This window comes from Cyprinus carpio, chromosome B21 (assembly GCF_018340385.1).
Source record: "Cyprinus carpio isolate SPL01 chromosome B21, ASM1834038v1, whole genome shotgun sequence".
Taxonomy (NCBI): Eukaryota; Metazoa; Chordata; class Actinopteri; order Cypriniformes; family Cyprinidae; genus Cyprinus; species Cyprinus carpio.
Window position 1 is genome coordinate 13877892 of NC_056617.1, and position 10517 is coordinate 13888408.

The 10517-nt window shown below is 38.3% G+C and overlaps 1 pseudogene; it reads right to left on the bottom strand.

Moving 5' to 3' along the window:
- On the bottom strand, positions 1-4475 carry LOC109093876 (annotated as a pseudogene).
- Between the last annotated feature and the right edge of the window lie 6042 nt (positions 4476-10517).

Sequence of the window (10517 nt, forward strand, 5' to 3'; positions counted from 1 at the left end):
TTAACCTCCAGCTAATATAAGCAGCATGAAGAAGACAGCAAGGCCTCGACGTTTTGTGGTCAAGACTGCGCCAACTGTGACTTTTGTGTCAGCAACTGTTAATCCTCCTTCTACTTCATCGAGCCCTTCAAGGTCTGTGTTTGCATCTGTTTGGCCTTCTTCATTGTTCTGGGACTCCTGTGGTACCTCTGTAGAATAATCAGTCAACATAAGGGAAAGTCCATGATGGAAGAAACATTTTGTGTTCATCATTAAAGTCATCATACCGTAGACAGAAAGTACCTTCTGTGCAGCCCTTATTTTCCATAGCATAAGATTCATCTTTGGTCTGAGGGTCTTGTACACCTGCTCTGATCAAGGCCTGAAAATAAGAAAATAAAAACCTAAATTATCATATCAAAATAAACTATTTAGATGTGGATAAAGAAAACTGACCCACATCTTGAGTGGCTTTTTTCCTGTCCAGTTTGCAAATGAGGGTGAGGAAGAACAAAGATTGTGTGAAGGCACACACAAAAAACCCAGTCCACAAACCTAGCAAGAGAGAACAAGAGGAAATTCATGGAGGTGTTCAGTGTGTCACCTGAGATTAATCCTTCAAATAGTTCAACATTTTCAAGTCATTTACCAATTATGCCCAGGCTAAGAGCAAACATCAGAGAAACTCCTACTGGAAATCCCACAAAATAATATCCTACAATGTTACAAAGAACACCAAGCAGCTACTTTCCAGCCCTGCCGACGATTCCACCTGTAATGTCCTACAGACAGAAAATCAACCTAAGTATTATCAACAGGATGTTATCAGACATTCTCAATATCTTAAGTGAATATCTTAAATAAAAAATAAAAATAGAAAGAAACTGAAATTGAAATATCACACATTTTATACTCTTTTATTTTTTCTCTTATTAAAACTCACTAAATTTTGTTTGGATTATTTAAAAATAATAAGATTGGGTAAGATTGAAGAAGAAAATAATACATTAAACTTTCATATGCATTCCACATATATTATGCATTTTTTTTTGTTACTCAATGTAAAAGTATACTATTTTACAGATGATTATGTATTTATTAATTTAATTATTATTATTATTATTATTATTATTATTTTATTATTATTATTATTATATTTTTGGTAATGTACAGGAAAGCCACTTATGAAAAGACAGAAGCGCTATTGAAAATGGGATTTGATTTTAAAAATCTTAGTCTATTTCTCAAGAATAAACAAACAGACATATTACAATTTTGTCAAAACAAAGAAAAAAATAAATCACAAGCCTACCGCAATGGCATCAAATATATGAAAGAAGCTGTACATGACCATGACCATACTCTGAGCACTATTTCCCTTTGAGAGAGAGAGAGAGAGAGACGGGGGGGGGGGGGATTATTTCTTATTCTACTTACTCTTCTGTGGTAAAGATGTATCCTATAATATCACTGGTACTTCCAATAAAGGTTGCGACTACACAAGAAGTAAGTACTAGAAAACAACACCAGAGAAAAGGAATGGTTGATTTCCACTTGAGCACGGTTCGGTGTGATTATGGTCAGACTTCTCAGCACGGTAACTAAAGCCACTTTTCCACCATGGTTTCAAACCATTCCAAGCACAATAAAGAAAGTTTCTAATTGCTCAGAAGGATTACAAACTATTACTGGAATTCTCTTCAGGTTGACTTTGCACCGGGCCATTCTCTGCAGACTTATTTAAATATTGCGTGGGAAAGACAGAAACGATTGGTTATCCAGAGAGAAAATTCAGTTGATGTTGGCAAGTGTAAACGTGCCGTGTCCATGATCGGATCATGGTGATCGCATGTTAATGTCAAGTTTAAACACAGCCTTATTAGTTTCGTAGTTCTGTCATGGGACAGTTATCGTTTATATAAATGTAATACTAATATCTTGACACATTGACCAACAAACAACTGGTGCTGTCGGGTCTGAGTCTGCATTTACACTTGGCATGAACATGCGCTCATCAGATCGGATCATCAGTCAATCAGAACACGGTGTGTTTACACTTGGCAACATCAGCTGAGTTCTCTATCTGGATAACCGATCGGATCTGTCTTTCCCGCACAATATTTAAATAACTCTGTAGACCTGAAGTGTTGGGTATTCTGTTGAAAAGCATTTTCAGTGGCGGGACATTTTACAAATCAATGACAAGTGTAGGAGTCTTAATAGTGCTCCACACGGGTGGTCTCCGTCTCTTTTCGGACAGTTCACGAGAGAGCGGGCAGGGTTTTTGCGTGACGTCCACCTGCGAATGCAGACATGATGGCTGGATTGCGTTTGCATTATACTGAAATCTGGTCACAATGCGTTCTCGACTACCTCTGGACCAGGACACCCTGATCGGATAACATTCCGATCAGAACCGTATTTACACTTGTCTTTTCAATGTGTATGTGGACAACATCCGGATACAGATCGCATGTTAATGCCAAGTGTAAACACAGCCTTAGAACACCCTGATACCAGTATAGGTGTAGGCTAGATTTTTCTAAAAACAAAGACACATTTGAAAAACACACCATAAATGCAATAGAAGCCAGCTGATACACAACAGATTGGGTTTCCAGCTCAGCTTCACTGATGATTTCTACAATGAACAACTATAATGTATTCATGACAAACTAAATTTAATTGCATAAAAACACAGATAGTTTGCAAACCTGCCAGGAATCCACCAATCTCATATGGCCACCACTGCACACCAAGTATTGAGGAATAATTAGGTGTTTACTGAGGAGTTTTTTGAGGCAAAAGTCATAGTTAATAGTTAGTTAATTGAGAAGACTGGTCCCCAAACTAAAGTGCGACCGAACTGTCTATAGATGGCACTATAATTGATAGTTCCATTAGTTTACTATATTGACGAGTGTTGAGTTGGTGATCATGAAAGGAAATATTTATCAAGGATATCTGAAGCTATCAGCATGCTTATCAGCAAATGATATCACATGACTCATCAGAAACATTTCAATGAACTTTCCTCCACACCATCTTAATTAGTCACATAGTTAACTGTTTTCTGGTTAAATATTGAAAAAGAAAACTACATACTTTGCACCAGGACGTTACATATTCTTAGTATATGACACAAAGTCACACAGACAGACAGACAGACAGACAGACAGATAGATAGATAGATAGATAGATAGATAGATAGATAGATAGATAAAAGAAGTTTGCACTTTTCACTCCCTCGCACTGAATAAAGGCAACATACCAAGTCCCTAAATAAGATAAAATTAAAATCAAAATGCTTATGCCACACCATCAAGCAGATGAAGAAAGATGTAGTTTATTAAAGCACTGAGGATATTTTCTGCTGCTCCTGTGATGACCTGAGGCCAAATAATAGGTTATACATGAACAAACAAGGTCAAGCAAAAGCAAAAAAAGAAGAAAGAAAGATCTTCAGCAACAGAGCCCGACTTGATTTTGAAGATACCTTCCCTGCAGCTGATAAACAAATGCAGCCTGAGGATGGTAACAAAGACAGTGTTTAAAGCATAACTGGATGGAAAAATAAACTTTCTTATGCTCATTTCACACTTCCACATTGTTACTTACATTTAGTGGAAAAGTTCTTTACAGTTTTATTTTGTAGGTTCATATAATTAAAAGGATTAATTTAAAGTAATGTGTCACTTACAGGCAGAGCAGGCATGAATATTTTTACATAGAGTTGTGACAGACTGTTGAGGGAGAGAAGTAATAACACACTGTTTAAGAAACTTCACTGACAGGACTGTAGGTCTATGGGACTGTCACATGACCAAACAATATTAATTAACTGTTTATTTTTGAAAACTGCTGAACAGCCACAATGAAAGCAACTGTGAGAAAGTCATCCATCCATTTTCCAAAATATCACATGCAGATATATACATAAAAATGTCAGTTTGGATAAAAGGTAAACGTAATGAACTTTGGTCTGAAGTGTATCTAGCGAGTGTTGAATTTATCAGACCTGGCCACACTGGGACTCTGTCAGACAGCCAGCAGGATGGGCTCAGTGTTGATGAGCAGTGCCCAGCAGGGGAAACAGGCCAACAGTAGGATGAGAATCCGTCTCTGCAGTATCACACCCACCCGCTTCAGATTATTACTGCCAAATGTCTGAAGGACACAATTCAATAAAAAATGATGCTCAAATGACATATTCAATCAGACCTGAGAGATGAGTGTATTGCAAGCAGACGCCAGTCCAGAACCGACAGAGATGCCTGTCACATTAATAACCTGTGAGCAAAAAGGACATATTTATTAATGGAATGAGAGTTTTAATAAATGCCACTATAATTAAGTTAGTTAAGTTTAACACACCGCAATAGCCAGACCCACACCGGCCAGTCAGGTTTCCCCAAGTGTCCACAGAACACAGTGCTGATGAAGCTGATCAGAAAGATCAATAGCTGAGATATAAACTGCATGAAGAGAGGAAACATTTCCAGTATTCAGTAACAGAAGCTTCCACTTTTTGGGAAATAAACTTATGGTATTCTAGAAAATTGATCATGTTATGTCATGTGTTAGATTTTGCTGTATTTGGCTGAGCAGTAGTTTGGGTGGCTCGCCAATGTACTAGATTTCTCTAATACATAAAATAAGTAAGCTTGACCAAAGTTCTTGTGGGGAGAAGAATTTATTGAAGGTAGCAGTGTAGCAGTTCCTCAGCAGTGTTGTTAGCATGTTATCCTTCAAACAATCTTAACCCAAGGTACTGTCTGTGAGACCAAACCTTTATACCTGGTAACAAATATGCTACAAACAATACAATAACACCCCATGGAGAGCCAATGATAGTGTAACCTTTTGATGACTTGAAAGGATCTCTCCCATGGAGAGCCCATTCATTGATCTGATGTTGACCTAAGAGGCTAATTACATGGGGCATTTGGTTCACACTTTTGTAAACAAAGACAGTTGGCTACAGTTGATTGCAAATACATTTGACTAAAGTTGATTAAAAACCAATAATCTTTCAATCCCCCCTTTGATCATATTTGATCACACAAATAAAAAGAACATACAAAACGAGCCTGTCCTCCAACAAAAAACGACCATATAGGTCGTTTGTGCAAGCACCTTATTACGACCTATTTTTACGTTTTAACGTTAAGCGGCCTCTAGCGGGCGTAAAAATAATGACAGTATCGCGTTGCGTCTGTCGTCATGAAATGACGTATAACGTCATTACCAATCAAAACGCACATTTATTTAAATGCAATGTGTGGACTTTTTACACCGATCTCACAGTAATTCGTACATATTTTACTAGGAGGCTTATTCGTTCGAATGACCACACCTAACCCCACCCCCTAAACCTAACCCTCACAGAAATCATGCTAAATTATGATTTTTTGAGCATATACATTTTACGTGCACGTCCATTCTCGGGGATCGAACCCATGATAGCATGATTGCATATCAAGGGTAGAACGCAATGATCTACCAACTGAGCTACACGAAACGCAAATCACGGTGCAAATAAAAGAGTACAAAACATTAATATGAACACAACCTTTTGCCGATAGGGGCGCAATTGTAGTATACGCTCTGATGGGTCGTATTTCAGGGATTTGGACAAACGACCTATACGAGCGTATTAGTTGGAGGACAGGTTGTACAAAACACTTATCATTTTAGTAGTCATGTACACATGCTGTATACAGGTTCCTGCTTGCAATACTTTTCAGTTATCTTGAATACAGAATGCTGCATACAGGCTCCATTACATAAGATGACAGAATAAGAGTTCATGGTGAGGTTTGCATTATCTTGAATGTTGCGATCTTGTAGAAGTGGCGGATGTTGTTGTGTTCTGTGGATGTTCAGGCATGTTCATCTAGGTGGCCAGTGCAGTTTGGTCCAAGTGTTGGATGTCTTTGTTCATCCTCTGAAACGCTGGGACACCTACAATCACACAGAAGAGAAAAGGGAAACAAATCTTTCCAAAGAAATAGTTTTAAACAAAATATGCCTAATTACCAATAAAACTGTCCCTATTTAATGTTGGCAGGACACTACAGTGTTTATCAGTGGTAAAATGTTCATGTCTTCATCCTCAGGCGACAAGCTAGAGCCTAAAAACCCTAGTCCCGCTATATCTGGACTCTGAAAAACACTACTGCCATCTATCCCTCATCTCTAGGCAAATTAACATCAATCCACTCATTGTTTCCCAGTGCCTTAACTGCTGCATCAGATACTAAAAGATCCTCAGTTGGTCTTTCCCATCTGTATTCTTGTGACACACCAGTTTTTTTTGAATCTTTATCCATTTGTTGGGCACTATACCATGGCCCCCCTTTGGAGGTGCCAAAACTTGATTCTTGGCATTGTGTACTGCCAGGCTGAGTCTTTCATCAGTTTGGACAAGGCTGTCAGATGTTAGATTTTCATTGGACATGGGCTGGCCTGTGACATGTTCAAAAAGGCATAGTCCATTTTCCTTGTGGTTTTCCTTAATGCATTGGTTGTCATCATGTAGTTTTTTTTTCCATCTTCCATTAACAATGATGATTGTTTCCTGGACAATTCAATTTGAATCTGTTTACTATGAAGAACTGTTTGTGATTCTTGCTGAAGTTGTCTTAATGCCGCTGCATGTTCACCTCTCTCCTTTACGGCTTGTTTAGCAGCACTGCCTACTAGGACATCATCTTTGGCTTCAGTTGTTGAGGTTTCTGTGTATGCTTTTCCTTTCTTGTTTGATGTGGATGAGATGTCATTAGCTGGTGCTGCAGAGAGAGGTTCTTCAGTTTCCCTGCGGCTCCACAGCATTTAGCAGAGTCTGTTTTTGTTTAGCTGTCAACTGCTGAAACCTCTTCAACAGGTTGTCCTCATCACTTTGATGTCTCAAACTCAGCTTACAGTCACGAATCCAGTGTCCATCTTTGTTGCAATGTCTACATCTTCCCTGAGTTTTCTCTCTTGAGTGTCTCTGATATTAATTTTTTTCATACCCCATTGTCCTGTTGTTGTATGACAAGGTTTTGGATTGCAAAACTCTGAGATCGACTTCCTGTGTTCTTTCAATCTTTGCTGACCATTCAACAATCTGCATAAATGTTGTTCCAATGCTGTCCCAGTCATCATACCTGATTTTAAGAGTTTTAGAAACCTCAGGTTTCAGTCCATTCACAAATGTGGTTTTAAGAGGCATGCTAGTGTCTTCACAGAGTTCTTCAATGTTGTTGTTCAAACCAGCATGTTCCATCCAAGTTTGTCTGAAGCGTTCTTCCAAACTCTGCAACACTTTCTCCTGTCTTCTGCACACAAGAGGTAATTTTGGCCCAATTAACCTCTGCAGGTTTCAGTTCAAATAAGAAGGTTTGAACCGCTTCCCATCCAGATTCAGTGTTTTCTTGAGATTCACCAATCCTTCTTTCAACACTTTCTGTAAGTTGTTGTTGGTCATTGTCTCTTAAGTTCACATTAACAATCATCACACTGTCCAGTGGATGTAAATTGTAGATTTTCTGCAAGCGTTGAAGATATTGCCAAACTTTCCGTGGTTGCTTGTACACATCTGGCAATTCTTTTGACCATTTGTCAACTTGCTCTGGAGTAGCTGGCTGGTATGTTCTGTAGGGAGTTTAATTCCCACAAAGCTTATATTTAGTTACAATACAGGACAACGTCTGCATGAAAGATGTTGTGCTAAAGGTCCACTGCAGGGATAGCCTGGTAATACCAAACTCTGCTAATTCGCTTTGCTTCGTAGACAGAGTACAGAAGTGAACTGGAATTGAGCGGAAGTACGAAGTCTGACGTAGTCAGGCTACTGCAGGGATACATCTGGGTGGATCTAAAAAAAACTGTTTGGTAGAAAGTTTAGCCCTGCCTGCTGAAATCCACAAGGTTATTACATAAACAAAAGTCCCAGTGTGCTCAGATCAAGTTTTACTGAAAGTAGACCTAGCCCTATAATATCTTGATGCATTAACAGGCAAACAGCCATTTATGTTACTGAACTAGCGTAGTTGTTCAGTTACCATTGTGCTGTTCTTATTCTTTCTTTCTTTCTTTCTTTCTTTCTTTCTTTCTTTCTTTCTTTCTTTCTTTCTTTCTTTCTTTCTTTCTTTCTTTTTCTTTATCAAATCTGACTCATCAAAATGATTTTCAAATAATTTAAAGTGTCATATAATACACTACTATTTAGTATATATATATATATATATAGTAGATATTACAGTTACATATTACTCCTGAGCCAGTGTATGGGTCTAAACTGACAAGTAAAACCTAATAAAATAAGTAAACAATTAAGTAAATGGATACATACTGTTGATTAAAGTCTAATTCATTATGTAAGTCTTTATTTTTGACAGTGAAAGTTGTGATAAGAAGGTGGGAAAGTGAGAGGGCATTTAATATCACTTAAAAAACAAATCTATTCCATTGATGACAGTCTAAGTGGCCTTAAAGGGGTCATATGATGTGATTTAAATTGTTCCTTTCTCTTTGGAGTGTTACAAGCTCTTGGTGCATAAAGAAGATCTGTAAAGTTGCAAAGACTAAAGTCTCAAATCCAAAGAGATATTCTTTATAAAAGTTAAGACTTGTCCACGGCCTCCTAAAACGCCTCATTTAAACACCCCCCACATGTCTACGTCACGATGTGGGAAGAGTTGCATAACACTGCCCAAATGTTCATGCAAAGAAAGAATGCTTTTACTAACTTTTATTCTCGCTGTAGTATTGTTGTTGCCGCCATGTTGTGAAAGCGAAACTACTTTATTTGGCCTTCCAAAAGAGGATGATATCCGCTTCATTATGCCTAGAGCTGATCCGCGCTGGTCGCTGAGGAAATACATCAACTTCGCGCTGTGGATAGCCAGATCGGCTTTCACCATGGACGAAGCCCGGGGTCGTCACATGTGTCCTTTGCCGAATCCGCCGGCCGTGCCGTTCTCTAAACTACCGGCCACCGCTCACTCAAGCTCACAGTGTGTGACACATTTTATGGAGGACTGTTTCCTGAACCTGCAGGTCTGTGCTCAAAGGCTGTTCTATAAAGTCAGGTAGTTCCAACTTTGCAAAGACAGTCTGGTTCTTCTGACTCATAGTCTGTAAGTACATGTTTTATATTTAAAGAGCAGGTCATATGGGTTTTTGAAAAATCTCTCTTTTGCAGTTTATAACGTAGCTATCCTTAAATGAAACAATCTGCAAAGTTGTTAATCAAAAAAGTGCATGATAAATAAAGATATTGTCTCTTAAAAGAGAGAGTCGGTTCTGAATCGCCGTAACGAGTCGTTATATTTTCAACTCTTTTGCCTGTTACCGGTGTACGTCACTGGGGAACACATTTGCATAATCCCCGCCTGCCCGCGAAATACGAACAGAGTCTGATCTGGCCATAAACACTTTTGCTATTAGTGCGTTTACATCATGTTGAGAAGACGCGGTGTTCAAGGATACCACAGAAATACAATTCGAGCCTTTTGTTGTGTGCTTGTCATTTTATCAAGAACTGCTTCTCTAATCTGGGCTTTTATCTTCGTTGGCTTCTAATCTTCTTAATTTGGACTAACAAGCTCTCTGAACCACGACCTGTAAGTAGTACGATTGATACGTTAGGTGTACATTTTCAATTGAGTGCTCAAAATATAATTTTTTTGTGCCAATATGTGATGTATACCTAGTGCAGCTTTAGGTTTCCAGGTAAAGCACGATATTATTGTCTTACTGAAGTAGTTCTAAAAATTCGCAGTGAAACTAAGAATATGTTGATTATTGTAGAATGACGTTGTTCTAATTACTTTGTTTAATAATAAAGAATGTAGTGTAGCACACAGACTTTATAATAATTGTGAATTTGCTGTTTATTGTGCTACACTGGCAGTTACAGGGTTAATGCGGGAGAGATGAGTGATTTCGGCTGGTGCTCCTGTGATACAACTGTTCTGCGTTCTGATTAAGACCAAGCATCTTTTGTCTGTCGTTCTTCAAACATTACAGTAGACATATTTTGGTTTACAAACTGTATTGTTTAATCAGTTAGTCACGTTAGCACTCGGCTAACGTATCCACCTAGTGTTCACAGTTTAGCAGCTAAACTTTAGCTGTGGGCACGATTCGCTTGCATAAGTGTTTTTGTATTTTATGTCATTATTAGAATGGATTGACTATATTATTGTTTTATGTAAAGGTGCTTTGTCAATGGTAGCGCTGGCTAACTGGCTCAAGGACTCATCTCTGTGCCAATCACAACAGGTTTGTCCAGCTGACCAATGAGAGCAGAGTAGGCTTGAGGAAGGGAGGGGCTTGCTCCGAACTTGCTTGAAACAAATCATTTCCTAATCATTGGCAAATGACTCTAATATTAAATGTATATTCTGAGAAAATAACAATGTTTTCTGACCTTAGGTGCATTTAAACCTTATGTAGGGGACTCCAATACAATATTGGGACACTTTAAAATACCATATGACCTGCTCTTTAAAGAATTTGCCACTGATGATTCAAACGCGTTTTAAGCA